Genomic DNA, 20,999 nt, shown 5'->3' on the forward strand with positions numbered 1-20,999 from the left:
TTTAAGTGCATACAAGCATGATTCCGCCTTTAATTGTTAATTGCATGCTATTGATGTTGCTTAAATGAACATGTTTTTCACAAATCTTCCTTCAAGTGGTATCAAGAGCCTAAGTCTAGTAGTTGGTGAATCCTTTTGGGTTTTGTAGTTCATAGTTTGTGATTTGAATGTTGTAATTGTTACAAGCTTTATTCTTGCTTCTTTGAATGTAAATTTTGTTAGAAAATTTGCCATCTCAAATGTTGTAGATGTAGTTCATATGAGCATGAATTTTGGAGCAAAAATTTGGTGCCATGTTTTTGGGGAAATTCGGCCAAATCCAAAGGGTGGATTTTTGGGTTCTTGTTTGACTTGTTAAAAGTGTTTTAAAGTGACTTTTGGAACCCCTATGTACCCTAGTATGGTTGTATGTTATTTCCCTTAAGTTTGAGTGGTTTTGGTATGTTTTTGGGTGAAGAATGTTCATGGAGCTCTTATGGGTTTTCATGGATGTTCTTCATTGTTCTTGATATGTTCTTGCCAAGAACAAAAGGTTTGGTGTTTTGATTCAAAGTTTTGATTTATTTCATAAAGTTTTTGTTTTGAAATATTTCTTATGTTTAAATATATTAGATATTTATTTTGAAAAATTAAAGAAATTTTAGTGGGTAGGTGTGTAATGATTTATTCCATTTCACACACCCCACTTACAAAAACTTTGAAATTTTTTTAATACTTTGCTTCAATGGCCGACCACCCTACTCAATTAGGGTCTTTGTGGGGCTTTCATGCAATTACATAAAGTTTTGATACTTTTGTGTATTTGTACTTTGACCCAAAAGTTTACGTTTTTACGTAAAGGTCCAAAATCACTAAAAGGACAAATTGTTTTGCTCCTTTAATGAAGTTTTAGCTTTTGTGGAAATTTTTTGGGTTCTAGTTGTAATTACATGAAGTAGTGGACTTTTGTGTTTTTACAAAGTGACCCCAAAAGTTTAAGTTTTGCAAAATGGCCCAAAAGTTGAGGTCATAGCATTTTGGCCCAAATTAGGTAGAGAACAAAATTGTTTTGTCTCTTTAAATGAGAATTGGATTTTCATTTCATTTAGCTCCATTTAAATCAATTCTATGGATACAAAAACCAAATGAAAATGTTGCATTCAAGTTTAATTAGTTAAAGCGTTAATTAATTAAAGAAAGGGTGATTATGAACCTAAGCCTACTATAATTGAGCTATGTGAAAGGCCGTTTCAAATTTGTTTGAACCATGGGAATGTGTAGATTAAATTTTGGTTGTAATTTGATATGATCAATTGTTGTAAAAGAGCATAAGCTCTTCTTTACTTTAAAGTAATTTGATTTGATCAATTGTTGTAAAAGAGCATAAGCTCTTATTTACTTTGAAGTACTCATTTCTTGTTTTATTCGATATGCATGAAATTGGAGTAGTTGGGTCCAACGCCCTAAGACAACACGCCTTAATGTGATTAAACGCGTAACTAAAATCAATCTCCATCCCTAGACCGAGATTCAACACAGGCTCGTGTTGAATCGAATCAAAGGTTCATAGTCATCCTAAGGCCCTAAGGCAACTATATAGTCCATCAATGAATGCAAACTTTATGTTAGTAGTATCATATACTCTTGCTTTAAAAAACCGTTTTAAAAGCTTAGTGGGAGTATTATATACAACTAAATCAATCAAATGGACCAATAGTTGTAATAGGACCAAAATGTTTTAATTGGATTAAAATGTATGTTTATATGTGATGAGACCTAAAACCCTCAACAAACCATTATTAAGTTGATAAGCGAGAGATGCTTTGAATATCTCTTCGTAGGCCTTCCACAGTGGTGGGCTCCAATCGTTTGTGACTCATGCACCGGCTTCACCCTATAATGGGGAAGTACAAAGTATGTGCTTACATTCAGGAGGAGTCCATAAACATATGATGAGGTGAGTGTAGACAACGAGTATGACCAACATGATATAATTCTGAGGTTGTGCTTGAACCTCTACATAAACTAAGCATGGTGGGAATAACTTAACTAAGTGCAATGGTGCCAACATGATATAATTCTGAGGCATTCATTCTCTAGAGGCCAAACTAGATGGGTAATTACAAGAGTTGTAAATGACTAAAGTGTTATTCTCTCATCATTATTTTTGCTAACCAATATGATATAATTCTGAGGTGGGCTTGGTAATGGTGAGTCTCCCATACCCTGCTAAGAGTTCAACAAAACTCTCGAATTCCGATGAGGGATATGGAATTTGCCAAAAATAGTGGGTGGTGCTATTTGATTTAAAGACCCGAATCAAATGGCTTAAAATCAATCAATTTATATTCGTTATGTATTTGTTTACCAATATATTTGCAAACGCTATCCAAAACTTGACAAAGAAAAGCCGAATGCTTTAATTTCCGGACTTAGTTCTACAATCCCATAGATTGTCTTTAATGGCTTGTAGATGTAACTAAGTAGTCTCATCCTCACAATCTTCCTATTGATAATGTATCATTGGAAGAATATGTTAGATAAGTCTAACATGAGAAGGACAACACTTTTAAATGTCATAATTCTTCAAATACAAATTGTTGTATGAAGAAATAAGAGTTGCTTTGAACAACCCTTAATCAACACAAACTTTAGTGCTTGTCTCTTTGTTACACGAACAAGGAACTTGAGAAGTAAGCACAAGGGCATGGACACTTTATGTGCCATGATTCTTCACTTACAAATTGTTGTATGAAGAAATGAGAGTTGCCTTGAACAACTCTTGAAAGTTTGTTATTATGTTTAGAACATAATGGTTGGTTGACAAAAATAGTCCATTTATATGGACTTATGATGATTTTGAATCATTGAGTGTTGAAGTGTTAAACCACTTAACGAGACGGAAACTAGGCAAGGACTTCACCTTTGTGTCCCTATCCTAATGGTTCACTAAGTTTATTGTAAACTATATAGTGAACAATAACCGCACGCTCTCCAAATCGTTTGATGTGTATAACACATTTGAAATGAGTTTCAAGAGAGATAGTGGGAGTTTAGGGACCATGACTATTGTAATCAAAAGGGAAGTCAAATGAAGAAGGCAAAATAACTCCAAGGGAACAAACTTTCTTTATGAAAGGATGGACATTGGAAGGGGTATTTGCAAGAAATGTCTTGCAAGTGTCAAGAACACACCTTTCGAAGGTATTGTAAAATGTTCTTGAAAAGTTCATAACAGTTGGTTCTTCTACTTGAATGCATGATTCTGTATTAGTAACTATGTTTTACAATTGTTGTAAAAGTGTGCTAATAAGAAGTAGAAGATTAATGAGAGAAGAGAAAGTACTTCACAATCCAAACGTGAATCGAATATTGTACTTACTTCCTCATATGAACTACCAAAGAAATTGGAAAATACTAAAGATTGTCTTTACATTCCAATTTTAAGGAACTTAAATCCGTCACTATAGTAGAGATGGATGAATGTTTTGTTTGACAAAACATTGTTCTTTATTAATCAATAATTAGATTATTGTAATTTAATTGGTTGTCTCTATAGTAGAGATGATGTGGTAGTTTAACTGTTTAGAATACGATGATGCTTAAAACCCAAAAGGTTGCAAGGGAGTGACTAATCCCAACTGAGTTGTGACACCTCTAAAACATAAGTTACGAGTTGGTCATAGATGGATGCTTTGGATCGTTAGATCCGGATCCAATACCTTCTTGTTAAAATTGTATAGAGGCGAAATGTTCGAATCTTTATTCTTTTGGAAAGAAGAAAGAATCACAAAGTTGTTGAGGTTAATTCACTTAGATGTTAGTGGCACTTATCCACAACATAATACTACTCATGTTGTATGACATTCACCGAAGATCACTCTCGGTTGGACTATAGTTTATTTTGAATAAACACAAGTCCGAATACTTTGCCAAAGGTTTCAAAGAATTCAAGAAATGTAAGTAGATGAGTAAGACGTCTAAAGTATTTACCTCCTTAGATTTGATCCAAGGTAAAAGTAACACTTTAGATTAATTTCCTTGAAAAATATCAAGGAAAGTAGCATCGTAAGATAATGAATTTCTCCATTAGGAGAAGAATGAACATGAATAAGATTTAGTTCGTTGGACATTATCAATTACCCATATATATATGATATATACTTCTAAGACAACCTAGTTCCTATACCACAAGCTCCAAGGTTTATAAACCGTCTCAGTTGAATGGTTTGGACATAATATGGGTTTCCGAAACCATTATTAAGATAGTCTTGATAATATATGTCTAAAACAATAAATCACAAGACAGGTTAGTTATAGAGATCCATCCATCATGGATCTTAGCAAGCTAGTGGGAGCTATAAGCGTCTTATGAGAAAAGATCAATTGTTTGATTTCTCATAAAGATGTAAATGAATCTTTTGTTTACTAGGTTTACAAAAGATTAGTGGGAGTTGATCATATTCCTAAATTTGAATATATATACATGATATATATTAATTTTGAAAATGAAAGGAATTCTTCATCGTTAAAGTTATAACTTTAAACATTCTATAATGATAGAATGTATATGGGAGACATAGTCTATATACATGGGATGGAAATCTATAATGATAGATTTTAAGATATAATTGGATTATATCAATCCCTAAAATAGACAATGAGATGCTAGGAAGTTTCTCATATGATGATAAACTTCAATTAGAATGACAATTCTAGTGAGACTAGGAAGTTGTTCTTCTCAAAGGGAATGTACCCTTTGACTCCCAAAGAAATAATGCGTAAATAGAATCCTTTATGCATACGTGATAAGCTCATATTTATATATATTTTATATCAAATTCACTTGTCTTTTCTTAGTTAGTTCCTTATATTTTTGAGTTATTTACCTTGTTTTTGTGTTTTGTAGGATTTGTCAAGTAAAGAAAAGAAAAATAACACAAGTGGAATGTTAAGTAATAAATTCGTCAAAACTGCCTGTGCAGGTCAGCTGACTTTGGAAGCAAGTTGCGGACAGCTCAGAATGAATTAGAGAATGAGACTTATATGCTTGGAAAGCTACGGATGTTTATTTTCTGGAGCATTTTACGGATTGTTAATATCATTTTTCTAGAAAAAGTTATGGCCGTTCAAACACTGAAAGGTTCCCAGGAGGCTGAGCAGTTTGTAACTGACAAAGAAGCATTGAAAGCAATAAATCCCATAAAACTAACAGCCAAAACTGATGCAGCCAAGAACAAGCCAGCTAACACCTATTCAAATATCAGAGGAAATGAAAAATTAAGTGAGAGTAATGGGCATAAAGGCTGCCCAAAGAGTTACAATTGTTTTGGCATTTCCTCCCACTTATTGTCATCACTAAATGGCTGTTAGTGGGGTGAGTTATGGAGAAAAAACTGTGGCAGCAGAAAAGAAGAAAATACCTACAGGTTGCAGCAACAAAAGGGGAGAAAAAGTGTGAAAAAAAGATAGAAAAAAAAGAAGCAAAGCAAGGGAAAAAGGCAAGGCTGCTGCGTTGGGGAAGGAAGGAAAGGAAGGAGGAAATCTTGGCATTCTCTTCTCTCGGTTTTATCTTCTCAAACTCATGTCTTTCTTTTGGTTTAATTTGAGAATTATGTGAAACTAATTTTTAGTAGTTAGGGGCTGTTTTGAAGCTCCGAATATGATTGCAAGTTTGTTATGACATTTCGTTTGAATTACTTTTACGAATGGATGAAAATTGGTTCACTACTTGTCTCATTGATGAATTCTTTATGTGTTTTCTATGGATGCATACTTAGTAAGCATATCTAGGATTCTAATGCTATGAATATGTGTGTGCCTGCCCTTGTCGAATGAGGACCTACATATGTTCTAGAGTAGTACTTGTTAATTGCGATTAACATGTGAATCAATTTCTAGGATAAGTAAGACAACGCTAGTACTTACGATGCCTTGTGATGACTCAAACTCTTTTCGTTCTTAATGATTTATACTTGTTAAATCTATGAACACACCATTCGAGATTGCATGTTAGGGACTAAGTTAAGTTGAAAACGCCATTCTCTTAACATACTACATAAGAAAGAGTAATAGGTTGAGTTCTAACATTGAGCCAACTTGAGCATCTTCATCCGAAAATGAAAGGAATTTGAATGAAACATAACATGTTTGCATGATTATTTGGTGGTGGATAGCAATTCCCCTAACTTGTTTTTCTTAATTTGTGAACTACTTAAAAATCTGTCTCTGTCTTGTTTTTGTTCGATTTAATTTAAATATCAAATCAACTCCAAAAATCCCAAAAATTTGTGTGAGTGTAGCTCAGTGTGTCTAGTATCTGCATATAAAATTTCGTAGACTTTAGATAAGTGTAAATCGGTCTAATAATTATTTTTCGGTGGCTGGTCATTAGGGACAGCAGCCCAATTTTTGTGACATTTTAAGTAGTTAGATAAAACAATCTTCTGCGGGAAAGACCCTTATTTTCATATGCTACAATTGACAAATATTATTGTTAATAAGGAAAATTAATAGGACATTTGTGTGCTACTTTGTGGTGTGCTTTTAATCCTATCAAATTTTTGGCGCCGTGTCGCCGGGGATTGTTATTTCTAATTACTTATTTTTTTTTATTGTTTTCTTTTCTTGTCTAATTAGTGTTTTTGTTCTTGTGTTTATTTCAGGTACTCTTCGTAGTATATGCGTACTCGAAGGTCCAAGAGCATTGATCTAGATTCCTATGATCCTGAGGTTGAACGAACATTTCGAAAGCTTCGAGGAACAATCAAGCAAAAGCGTGCATCGGTGTCTTTACCACCATCTTCTCCACCACATTTGAGTTCGGAAGAGGAGGAAGAACCACAAGAAGGCATGGCTGATAATCGGACTTTGAGGGAGTTGGCAACGCCTAATACGGATCAACAACCATTCTGCATCACATATCCAAATGCAGGAGGAGGATTTGAGCTTAAGTCCGGCATGATTCACTACTTGCCTAAGTTCCATGGCTTCTCAACAGAGGATGCCAACAAGCATCTCATGGAGTTTCATGTGGTATGCTCGGGAATGAGACCAGCCAATGTGGATGAGGAGCAAGTCAAGTTGAGGGCATTCCCATTTACATTAGAAGCTAAGGCAAAGGAGTGGCTTTACAATTTACCTCCAGGATCAATGAACACATGGAACCAGGTGAAGCAAGCATTCTTGGAGCAATATTTTCCGGCCACAAAAGCTGCAAGCATAAGGAAAGACATATGTGCGATCCGACAACAACATGGAGAGCCCTTTGGAGATTACTATGAGCGATTCACACATTTGGTTGCATCTTGTCCTAATCATCAAATTTCAGAGCATCTTTTAATACAATATTTTTATGAAGGATTGTGTGGTACTGATCGTGTAATGCTTGATGCAGCAAGTGGAGGAGCATTCATGGACAAGACACCAACAAATGCTAAGGCATTATTAAAGAACATTGCTGGCAACACACGACAATTTGGAGGGAGAGATGAGCTACCTCTTAAGAAAGTTAACGAGGTAAGTGCTAACTCTAGTATTGAATTACAATTAGCTAACTTGACTAATCTTGTGCAACAGGTTATGGTGGCTCCAAAACAGGTGTGTGGTGTTTGTTCAATGATGGGACATGCCACCGATATGTGCCCTTCGTTAATGGATTAAGGTGGTCTTGAGCAAGCTAATGCGTTAGGAGGGTTTCAGGGGCAACAAAGACAAAAGTATGATCCATACTCCAACAACTATAACGCAGGGTGGCGCGATCATCCACATTTAAAGTGGAACAATCAAGACAACGGACAACAATCTGTTCCCAACAACTATAACCGTCCACCTGGCTTCTTTCAAGCAAGACCGCAGGCACCGTTTCAGCCTCAACAACAACAAGCTCCAAGTAAGTCTCTTGAGGATTTAATTGCTTCTTTAGCTAACTCTACTCAAACTCATCAACAGAAAACAGACAAAGCAATTGAAAACCTTGAGCGCCAAATGAGTCAGTTAGCAAGTTTGATGGGGCAACAACATCAACCAGGAAGGTTGCCTAGCCAAACCGTGGTGAATCCAAATGCGGAGCAGATGAATGTTGTGACTTTAAGGAGTGGAAAAGAAGTTTTTGAGCAGCCAAGGATGCAAAAGAGGACTAGAAAAGATACAAATGAGCAAGGGGAGCAACAAACCAAAAATCTTGAGCAAGATGAAGCTTCAACAGAAACTGAAAAGTCTCATAAAGATACAGAATTAAACAAAAAAGATTATGATAAGGTAAGTAAAGAAGTTCAAAATTCATTTAACTCATGTGTCCCTATTCCTTTTCCTCGTAGGTTTATGAAGTCTAAGAAGGAGCAAACTGATAAGGAAATCTTGGATACTTTCCGACAAGTCCAAGTGAACTTACCTCTTTTAGATGCCATAAAACAAGTGCCCAAGTATGCAAAGTTCCTTAAAGAGCTTTGTACGAACAAGAGAAGATTCAATGATCAAGAAACTGTGGCATTAAGCGAGGAAGTATGAGCTGTTTTGCAGAGAAAGCTACCACCGAAGTTGAAGGATGCCGGTAGCTTTACCATTCCATGTGTAATTGGAGGGAAAGAGTTTGGAAGAGCATTGTGCGATCTGGGGGCATCCATCAATCTGATGCCATATTCAGTGTATGAATCACTAAACCTTGGAGACTTGAAGGAAACAAAGGTAGTAATCCAGTTGGCAGATCGTTCAAATAGATATCCCAAAGGCCTATTGGAGGATGTACTTGTGCAAGTGAATGAACTTATTTTTCCCGCTGATTTTTTTGTTCTTGAGATGGAACATGACCCTATGCCTACTGCACTTCCTCTTATATTGGGAAGACCATTCCTTAGAACGGCGCGTACGAAGATTGATGTCTACGATGGTACTTTAACCATGGAAATTGATGGAGAAAGTGTCAAGTTCAAAATCTTCAATGCTATGAGGTACCCTAATGATTTTGAATCTTGTTTGTCTATTGACGCGTTTGATTATTTTGTGCATGATTGTTTTAATGAAGGTGTAGGACAAGACAATTTAGAGAAGGCGTTAGTGCATAGCATTACACATGGAAAACTTAATTATTCCGAGCACATTGAAGAAGAATTAATCCAGACAGTGGCAGCCCTTGAGTTTCTTTCACCAATTCATGGTAAGTTTTCTTCCCATTTTATTTCTCTACCTACTTCTAACGAAAAAATTCTTCCTTCTGTGATTCAGGCACCCAAATTGGAGCTTAAACCGATTCCTGAACATTTGAAGTATGCATTTTTGGGAGAGGATGAAACATTACCGGTCATCATATCATCACAACTCACAGCAGAAGAAGGGGAGAAACTAATCCGGGTACTGAAGGATCACAAAACTGCCATAGCTTGGAGCATTGCAGATATCAAAGGCATAAATCCAGCTACATGTATGCATAGGATTCTGCTGGAGGAAGGTGCAAAACCTACAAGGGAAGCTCAACGCCGTTTGAACCCACTCATGATGGAGGTCGTCAAGAAAGAGGTTATCAAGCTTCTTGATGTTGGCATCATATATACTATCTCGGATAGCAAGTGGGTGAGCCCTGTTCAAGTAGTTCCGAAGCGATCCGGAGTCACAGTTGTTAAGAATGAAGCTAGTGAGCTAGTGCCTACACGTGTGCAAAATAGTTGGAGAGTCTGTACAGACTACCGGAAGATAAATAGCACCACACGCAAGGATCACTTTCCAGTTCCATTCATTGATCAAATGTTAGAAAGGTTAGCTGGTCATTCTCATTATTGCTTTCTTGATGGCTATTCTGGATATAATCAAATTGCAGTTGCTCCGGAGGATCAAGAAAAGACGACTTTCACATGTCCATTTGGCACATTTGCATACCGGAGGATGCCGTTTGGACTTTGCAACGCCCCCGCCACATTTCAAAGGTGTATGGTAAGTATCTTTTCTAATATGATTGAGAAAATAATTGAAGTGTTCATGGATGATTTTTCAGTTTATGGTGATTCTTTTGATACATGTCTACATAATTTGTCCTTAGTTTTAAAACGTTGTCAAGAAACTAATCTGGTCTTAAATTGGGAAAAATGTCATTTCATGGTTTCACATGGATTAGTTTTAGGGCATATCATATCTGAAAATGGAATTGAAGTTGATAAATCTAAAGTAGAAATTGTTAGTTCTTTACCTCTCCCTACTACTGTCAGGGAGGTTCGTTCTTTTCTTGGACATGCAGGTTTCTATCGTAGGTTTATGAAAGACTTCTCAATGATTTCTAGACCCTTGTGCCGTTTGCTTCAAAAGGATGTAATATTTGATATGAATGAAGAGTGTGTGGTAGCATTCAACAAACTTAAGGAGTTGTTATCCACGGCTCCTGTGATCATGCCACCAGATTGGAGTTTACCTTTTGAGTTAATGTGCGATGCTTCAGATTATGCTGTTGGTGCAGTTCTAGAACAACGTGTCAACAAAGTGCCACATGTCATCTATTATGCATCACGAACACTCAATGATGCACAGTTGAATTATTCAACAACAGAGAAGGAGCTTCTAGCTGTTGTATTTGCTTTAGAAAAATTTAGATCTTATCTAATTGGAACTAAAGTTATTGTGTTTTCTGACCATGCAGCTTTGAAGTATTTACTCACAAAAAAGATGCAAAACCACGACTCATTCGATGGATACTTCTGCTTCAAGAGTTTGACTTGGAGATCAAGGATAAGAAAGGGAGTGAGAATGTTGTAGCAGATCATCTTAGCAGACTTGTGCACTCAAACATAGAGGAAGATTTCATCCCTTTACGTGAGAGTTTTCCGGATGAGCAATTGTTTTCATTAAAGGTTACTGACCCTTGGTATGGAGATATTATCAATTACAAGGTCACCAAAAAGATTCCGGATGATTTTACACGTGCTCAGAAAGATAAGCTTGTCAAAACCGCCAAATACTACGAGTGGGATGATCCTTATTTGTGGAAATATTGCCCTGATCAATTGATTAGAAGGTGTGTCCCTGAATCTGAGTTTAAATCTATTCTAACTTTTTGTCATTCTTATGCATGTGGCGGCCATTTTGGAGCAAAAAGGACAGCCCTTAAGGTGTTAGAGAGTGGTTTTTATTGGCCTAGTTTGTTTAAGGATGCGTACGAGTTTTGTGCAACATGTGATCGTTGTCAACGAACAGGTAACTTGGGCCCAAGAAATCAAATGCCACAAACCCCTATTTTGATTGTTGAGATCTTTGATGTATGGGGCATTGATTTCATGGGACTTTTTCCATCTTCAAATGGTTTTCTTTACATTTTATTGGCTGTGGATTATGTTTCTAAATGGGTGGAAGCGAAAGCTACCAAAACTAATGATTCAAAAATTGTTTCAGATTTTATTAAGACTAACATCTTTGCAAGATTTGGGACACCTAGAGCAATCATTAGCGATGGAGGGAGTCACTTTTGCAATAGAACATTTGAAGCGTTGCTTAGGAAGTACAATGTCACACATAAGGTGTCTACACCTTATCATCCGCAAACTAGTGGTCAAGCAGAAGTATCAAACCGTGAGGTAAAGCAAATTTTGGAGAAAACTGTGAGTCCTAGTAGGAAGGATTGGAGCATGCGCTTGAACGATGCATTGTGGGCTTATAGGACTGCTTATAAGACTCCTATTGGAATGTCCCCATTTCGATTAGTTTATGGGAAACCATGCCGTCTTCCAGTAGAATTAGAACACAAAGCTTATTAGGCTATCAAAGCCTACAACATGGATATGAGTGTTGCCGGACAGCAGAGGAAGCTTCAATTGAATGAGTTAGATGAAATTCGGAATGATGCATACGAGTCTAGTCGAATATACAAGGAGAAATCAAAGGCATTTCATGACAAGATGATATCAAGGAAGAGCTTTGCCATTGGACAGAAAGTTCTTCTATTTAATTCTCGCCTTCGGTTATTTCCAGGTAAGCTTCGTTCTCGATGGGTTGGTCCGTTTGTTATAACTAATATTTTTCCTCATGGTGCAGTGGAAATCCAAAGTGCAAAGACCAGAAACCTGTTCAAAGTGAATGGACATAGACTCAAACCATATTACGAGTCTTTTGCGGAGCATGATGTGGAGGTTGTACCCCTCCGAGAACCAGCTTCCCTTGAATGATTACTCTTGGTACCGTCCGGCTGAGGACGTAAAAGCAAGCGCTTATTGGGAGGCAACCCAATATTTCTATTCATTATCTTTTTATGTCATTTTCAATTTTTCGTTTGTTTTGTTTTCTGAGTTTTCATGCGTGCTAAGCTGAAGTATTTCTTTTCTTTGTAGGAATCTTAGGTTATGTCCACCCTTGGAGTTGATTGCAGAATTGAAGTTTGGGGGTCATCACTTGATTTTATTGCAAATTGGGGAAGTTTTCAGTCCAAATGCTTTATTTTGTTTCTTACTATTTTATTTCATTTTTATTTTTTATTTTATGCATTATTGTGTTTTATGACATTGGGGACAATGTCCAGTTTAAGTTTGGGGGTAAAGATTGAAAAAATGACCAAATTGAAAATTTCCGTCCCTTTGACTAAGAACTGGTTTAATTTGTTTCCTTGTTGTTTTTTTTTTTTTTTTTTGTTTTCTTAATTAGTTTTGTTGACTCTTAAAAAAAAAAAAAAAAAAAAAAAAAAAGAGAAAATTTTGAAAATATGAAAAATTCAAAAATAGTCTTATTTTATTTATTGTTTTGAATTAGATTTTTATTAGTTTCCCGACCCAATGATATAATTGGATTGAATTTGGAGCATGGTGATCAAGAACTTAGTAAGCATGTATTGTGTGAAGTTCCTTATTCTCTTGTTAGCTTTATACATGTTTAATCATCTTTGAAAAACCAAAAGCACATAGCCTTGTTGATGTGAAACTAAAGCATGATTTAAAGCTTCATATGTGAACATAGTGACCATATACAACCTATGTGAGTTTTTGAGCCTATTGAAAGTGTGTGCATTTTTCATACACTCCTATTCTTTCATGTGTGATGAACTTATGTGACTTACATCTCTAGAACTTGCATAACGATCTTTCGAAATGTTTGTCATTGATTGCATGAACTTGAAAATGATTGAGGCATTAGGTTTATCACCATGGCCCAAATAAACATGTTTCCTAAAGAAAAATGATATCATTAGATTGCCAATTTGAGCCTATATGTTAAGCCTTTTAATTCTTATCACCAGATATGTCTGCCCTTATACCTTAAACATTTTTCCTTACCCTTTCCAAGCTAGCTAGTGAGCAATGTGAGATTGTCTTATGAGAAATGTTTGTGAAGTACTTTGAAAGAGTTTGGCAAAAGAATAAGTGTGGGGGTATTTCATGTTTGTATTTAGTTATGTGCGAAAATTGGTTCAAAAAAAAAAAAAAAAAAAAAAAAAAAAAAAAAAAAAAAAAAAAAAAAAAAAAAAAAAAAAAAGAGAAGAAAAAAAAGGAGAAGAAAAATTTTTGTATACAAAGCAAATAAAAAGTTTAGGGGTGTGATTGGAGGTATTAGTAGAGTGGTTGGAGAGCTTGAGTTCTTATAAATCTCAACAAGAGAATTGCTTGCAATGTAGCTTGGAACTTGTGTTGACCTATCCTTTCATTTCTATAACCCCCTCCCTAAGCCTCATTACAACCAATAAAAGTCCTCTTGATTTTAGTTTTGCAATTATGATTGTGGAGATGAGATCTTTATGCAAGCTTATGGTAGATCTTTCACATTTGATTCTTTGAGCGAAACACGTTAAACTAAACATATGTGTGATTGAGTGTATGTCCCGTGAGAAGGTCACTAGTTTGCATGTAGTGTTTTAAAACAAAACTTGAAATTGCATTAGCATGGCTATTACACACACTACACTTCAAGGATGATTAAAAGGTAGTTGTTAACATTTGAATAAGGAAGATGAGCTTGGATTAGCTTGCTTGGTGCTAGCTAAGGTTCTTGATGATTTGTTTTCTTGAATGAAATTCTATGAGGGTGACATAGTGGGGAGCTAATGTTTTTCATGTTGCTACTTTTTCATGTTTTCTTTGTTTTGCTCGAGGACTAGCAAAAGCTAAGTGTGGGGGTATTTGATAAGCTCATATTTATATATATTTTATATCAAATTCACTTGTCTTTTCTTAGTTAGTTCCTTATATTTTTGAGTTATTTACCTTGTTTTTGTGTTTTGTAGGATTTGTCAAGTAAAGAAAAGAAAAATAACACAAGTGGAATGTTAAGTAATAAATTCGTCAAAACTGCCTGTGCAGGTCAGCTGACTTTGGAAGCAAGTTGCGGACAGCTCAGAATGAATTAGAGAATGAGCCTTATATGCTTGGAAAGCTACGGATGTCTATTTTCTGGAGCATTTTACGGATTGTTAATATCATTTTTCTAGAAAAAGTTATGACCGTTCAAACACTGAAAGGTTCCCAGGAGGCTGAGCAGTTTGTAACTGACAAAGAAGCATTGAAAGCAATAAATCCCATAAAACTAACAGCCAAAACTGATGCAGCCAAGAACAAGCCAGCTAACACCTATTCAAATATCAGAGGAAATGAAAAATTAAGTGAGAGTAATGGGCATAAAGGCTGCCCAAAGAGTTACAATTGTTTTGGCATTTCCTCCCACTTATTGTCATCACTAAATGGCTGTTAGTGGGGTGAGTTATGGAGAAAAAACTGTGGCAGCAGAAAAGAAGAAAATACCTACAGGTTGCAGCAACAAAGGGGGAGAAAAAGTGTGAAAAAAAGATAGAAAAAAAAAGAAGCAAAGCAAGGGAAAAAGGCAAGGCTGCTGCGTTGGGGAAGGAAGGAAAGGAAGGAGGAAATCTTGGCATTCTCTTCTCTCGGTTTTATCTTCTCAAACTCATGTCTTTCTTTTGGTTTAATTTGAGAATTATGTGTAACTAATTTTTAGTAGTTAGGGGCTGTTTTGAAGCTCCGAATATGATTGCAAGTTTGTTATGACATTTCGTTTGAATTACTTTTACGAATGGATGAAAATTGGTTCACTACTTGTCTCATTGATGAATTCTTTATGTGTTTTCTATGGATGCATACTTAGTAAGCATATCTAGGATTCTAATGCTATGAATATGTGTGTGCCTGCCCTTGTCGAATGAGGACCTACATATGTTCTAGAGTAGTACTTGTTAATTGCGATTAACATGTGAATCAATTTCTAGGATAAGTAAGACAACGCTAGTACTTACGATGCCTTGTGATGACTCAAACTCTTTTCGTTCTTAATGATTTCTACTTGTTAAATCTATGAACACACCATTCGAGATTGCATGTTAGGGACTAAGTTAAGTTGAAAACGCCATTCTCTTAACATACTACATAAGAAAGAGTAATAGGTTGAGTTCTAACATTGAGCCAACTTGAGCATCTTCATCCGAAAATGAAAGGAATTTGAATGAAACATAACATGTTTGCATGATTATTTGGTGGTGGATAGCAATTCCCCTAACTTGTTTTTCTTAATTTGTGAACTACTTAAAAATCTGTCTCTGTCTTGTTTTTGTTCGATTTAATTTAAATATCAAATCAACTCCAAAAATCCCAAAAATTTGTGTGAGTGTAGCTCAGTGTGTCTAGTATCTGCATATAAAATTTCGTAGACTTTAGATAAGTGTAAATCGGTCTAATAATTATTTTTCGGTGGCTGGTCATTAGGGACAGCAGCCCAGTTTTTGTGACATTTTAAGTAGTTAGATAAAACAATCTTCTGCGGGAAAGACCCTTATTTTCATATGCTACAATTGACAAATATTATTGTTAATAAGGAAAATTAATAGGACATTTGTGTGCTACTTTGTGGTGTGCTTTTAATCCTATCAATACGCAGAAAGGTGATTTATGTATTTCATATTGTATGAAAACATTGATATAAGTTGTACCTAGAACGGTACAAGATGATATCAGTGCAAGCCCAGGATCAGAACCATGGCAACTGTCAAGTGAATCCTTAGGTATTTAAGAAATACTAAGGATGGATTCCTCAAGAATGAGGAAGAATTAGAGTAACGTAATGGAAGCGTAAATGTATTAGATTATGAATCTAATCCATCATAGAATATCTCTTCATTATGAATGAAGTGATAATGAGATATCTCTTTATTATGACTAAAGAGATATTTGGGTGGAAACGTTAAAAGTAAATGACTTTAATGTGTTCCATCATGCATGCAAAATATATTGCCATATAGAAGCTTACAACATTGTTGTTTGGATGGGAAAGTTCATTCATGAACTCTCCATTCGGTTCCAACCAGAAAGTGTATGACACTAATGGGGCGATAGCTCAAGCCAGGGAATCAAGGTCTCATCAAGGTCCGAACTCAAATGAGAGACTGAACCACATGATTGAGAATCATGTATAATGGTGACGTCGTTATTCTCAAGGTTGCTTCTATGGATAACATATAGATATCCATTGTCTAGGCCTACTACTCAGCCATTTATGAAATGACTACAGAAGAGGTATCATCACTGATGACTAAGCTGATTGGCTCTAGTGCAAGTGAGAGATTGTTGGAAATGTGCCCTAAAACCAATCATATGATGATACTTTATGGACATTTCACATGTTAAACTAATCTAGTTTAATATTAAGGGCAAACATTATTGTTTGAGCCGTCTCATATAAATGTTATATGCTTAAACGATAAGTCCAAGGAATATGTGATTGGAAGAATGCGATCTAAAGAAGTTAGATTCATGAGACCATTCTTTCGTTGACACATCCTAAACGTTCCTGATCATAGGATTGTCAATTGGGCATTGACAGTCCGTTAAGATCAGTACGTGCTATGTCTTCTCTCAGGGAGAGTGACTAGTCTCGAGTCATTGGTGTGTGTGACATCAAGACAAGTACGTAGGTGCTCAATAGAGAATGAGTTCACTGAACACGATCAACGAAGAGTTCTCATATTCATGTCACATGAGAACTCATGGTTGGGATAATGCAAATTAGTCTTTTGACCTGAGGCATCACAGTTGTCTTGTGGTTAGGTCCTTAATCTTTGATTATGTCAAAGTCACTCCATCAGGAGGGTGTCCATGACATCGTTGGGGTTAAGCCACTTAGCCATGGAGGCAAGTGAATGCGCAACAAGGGATCTCTAACCTTCAAACTGTTTGAGGGAGAATACTCTATGATATGATTAAGAATCTTTGGCCAAAGTATGAATGAGATTTAGGAATGTGTTCCAAATCACATTCAAGGTAATCATATAAGCACAAGACTCACATTGGATAGTAGACATGAATAAACTATCAAACCAAACAATGTGGTCAAGAGTATTGTATTAGAGAAAGACCGTATTGCATTTGTAATCCTAAAACTGAATAGGTTCTCCACCTCTTCTGATTAGCTTGGGTAACCATGACATGCTGCTAGGCGTCAACCATGGTTTGTGGAAGCCCTAAAAGTGTATTATCACTAACGGGAGAATTGAAAGTAAGTTTCAATTCACAATCGATTAGAAAGAGTTTTAATCGCCCACTGCCTCGCTAAAAGGAACCTAATGGATCGTTCACCGAGTAAGGTAGAGTTTGAAGAAACAACGGAGATGAGTAAGAATAATTAAATGGTTTAATTATTTATCTAAGGCTAGGATTAATTAATATGTTAATTAATCAAACGAATAAGTTCGTTAAAGACCTCGGGTTAGTTTTGGGCCGCAAGGCCCAATGGGATTTGAATGTCAAGCCCATTAATTCAAGTTGTATGACAACTTGAATAAACAAAGGGCTTGAAAGCCCAATAAACCCTATAGGCTTGCCATGTTAGAAGAATAGGGCTTTTGGTCCATTAGGTCACTTATTTGAAGGGACTATATAAAGGACTTTATAGCCTAAAATTTACATATGGTAATTTTTGGGGAAAGGATGAGAACACAAGCTCTCATTTCTCTCTAAAATTTAGGCCACCTTGGAGGGATCATCTAGCAATCAAACTCCTCCAAGGTCACTCATTTCTTCTTCATTATGCCTTGGTGATGAATCATTAGAGGTTCTCAATTTTGGGAACTTGGAGAAACTTTTTCATCCATCCAAATCCATGGATCTAAGATGCAAGGAATGAAGGCCCTCTCTTTGGGTGATTAGCCTTTGCTTATGCAAAGAGGAATCTACAAAGGTATTGATTTCTCAACTCACTTTGTTTTGAGTTGAGTCTTGGTTCACCTATCTACTAGGCTTTGAATTTCATGGGTAAATGTTTTGTTTTAAGTGCATACAAGCATGATTCCGCCTTTAATTGTTAATTGCATGCTATTGATGTTGCTTAAATGAACATGTTTTTCACAAATCTTCCTTCATATATCTGTGTATAGGTCGACCTCAAAGCTGAGGACTCGAGCCTCACGTATATGCTGGAACTTAGCTTTTATTGCTGGATCAGTGGTTTCCTGGATAATCTGTTCAGCATCGGGACAAGTTAGTGCCAGGTCGAGGGCTCCTTCAATATGAGTCGTAAAGTACAATGGCTTATTGACTTGCCTTTATCAATCCAACTTTGAATGGCATCACGGAACACGACTCAATTGTTGGTGGTATGCTTGTTCGAGTTATGGTATTTGCAATATGTTTTGCCTTTCAACTTTTTGGCCTTCGGAATGTTATGTCCTGGCCGAAGTTTTATGATCTTTGCTAACAACAACTAGTCGAAAATTGCATCGGCCTTGGTGATATCGAAAGTGTAGACTTTCGATGTTCTAATCGTCTCTTCAGAGGTCGAGCAGGTTTTGGCATCCTTGGAATTAATTTGAGCTAATGCCTTGCAAACGTATGGTTTATCTATTACTATCTCAGCCGCGTCTACACTGGCGTATTGGGAATCCTCGCTTTCGGCCAATGCTTAACTAACCGTGGGATTCTTATATATCGTTCCTCGGGATGGAGATTTTGAGATCTTTTCTTCTCGGAGCAAATAATCATACTGCTTAACGTGCTGGGCTAGTTCGTACATATCTCGAATATTTGCCCCCAGGAATTTCTTTTTGTATTCCATATCCAGGTCGTTTAGAGCGATTCTGACGAATTCAACTTCAGGGAAAGGTACTTGGCACCAATTTCTGGCCAACTTAAACCTCGTTAAGTAATCCATTGACGACTCGTCTGATGCTTGAACCATCCTAGCTAATGATGAAACTGACATTTCTATCCTCGATTGGTAGAATCGTTCATGGAAATTTTCAACCAGTTCCTCCCAACTCTGGACGAAGTTAGGTGAGAGGTTAATGTACCAAGCGAATGCCGAACCTGTTAGTGAGAAGTTGAATAGTCGCAGTTTATGGAAGTCCCTATTAACGTCTCCACATTGCGCAGTGAACCGAGCTACATGTTCTAACGAAGACAATGATGATTCTTCAGCGAAAAGGCTAAAATCTGGGATCTTGAAGCCTTTAGGATATTCAAACTTCTCTACATAAGCCATGTACGGATGGATGAATTTTGGGAACTTTGACCATTTTTTAATGCCGAATCGATCATCTTTGGACCTCGGTTATATTGACGGATGCTGTTTCCACTCCCTGGTCGGGTCCGTCTGATATACTGCTTGATCCTCCTCTTTTTTCCAAGTTAATCGGTTGGAGCCCAGCCGATCCTGTTTCGGCTTGCAGTGGAATACTCTTAAATGGAAGTTATCGAGGTTGATCGATGTGTCCATCTTCGAAGGCTTTACTGATCAATAGTTTAAGCAATCTAGTGTGCGTATCACCATTACTTCGTATTACTTCGAGCAAATTATTCATTTTTTGGCCGACCAACTGTTCGACCTGTCGAGATTGCTCATCAAGTCATCTTTGAAGAAACGACCTAGTTGGGGGATCAGAACCTTCCCTACCATCTTCGTCGCAATCTTCCACTATTCATTCGATTAAAATGCCTGCGATTTTGTTGGGAATTTCTACGTTGCGAGGCTAGTCGTCGAGACAAACTTCATTTTCTCGGTGTGTTGCACTTGCAGCCTTAACTGTCACAATAATGAGGGGATTTTGTACATGTGACAAATCTTGTCCAGGGCCTTGAACCTGCAGGTCGTTCGTTGACTTTCCCATGACTGTTTTCTTTTTTACTGACCGTGTCTCAATGGTCATGAACTCCGAAGGTTTAGCACTGGGTCCCACTAGGCGTGCCCAAATGTTGACCCTAAAAACTACCAACCCTACATGGCACGCAGGGCGAGTAACTAATGAGCTAACTACGTCATTCGGTTGATGCGGGGCGTGCCAACTCGTTGACCGAGCTCGGCCAAGGAGTAAAATTTGTTGATGTTGTGTTGAACGCGCTACTGACTTCTTGATCTTGCAATTGTGACAGAGGAAGGAGCACGTCTCGGCCTTTGGATCCTCGAGCCTGAAGACAAGGCTGCTAGTTCTGCGAAGTTCACGAATCGTCAGCGCCGAGTTCGGTCATGGTGATTATATTTGTAAGAGTATAAGCACGTCGAACCGGCTCCAAATTATACAAACATAAGTACTCAAAAGAGATGTATGTCTTGATGGTAAATGTGGTTTGGCTGTCAAAATGACGAACTCTAAAACTCACTTGTGAGTATCCAATTATAAAACCACTCGGCGTTCAATGTGTCGAATGTAGTAACTTGTAACACCTTATTTCGCCGAGAAGGCTAATAAGATGACCTCTGCCAATAAGGATTCAGAAACCCTTCTCGACCGAAACTTGGATAGGTAACCAGTTGGCCTTGACGCAATGCTGTTTATCCAAACTAAAGGTGTTCCTCGGTCGGCTGATTCTACAGCAACAGTGCTATTTATCCATACTGAAGATGTTCGCTGGTTGCCTTCATAGTGTTGTTTATCCAAACTAAAGGTGTGTTGGCGGAAAAAGAAAATAAAAAATTTCAAGGTGTTTGAGAGGTTTGCGCAGGGTAATTTGTGTGTTGAATTAGAGGGCTTTCAATGATGCACTCTGCTCTCTATTTATAGCAACAAATCCTCCTTAAGATCGAGTTGAAACCATATTCGGATTAGGACTTCTTATTCTGATCCAACCTTA

This window comes from the organism of the source record quoted next, unplaced genomic scaffold (assembly GCF_019419815.1).
Source record: "Pyrus x bretschneideri cultivar Hongxiangsu unplaced genomic scaffold, Pyrus_bretschneideri_v1 Contig4, whole genome shotgun sequence".
Taxonomy (NCBI): Eukaryota; Viridiplantae; Streptophyta; class Magnoliopsida; order Rosales; family Rosaceae; genus Pyrus; species Pyrus x bretschneideri.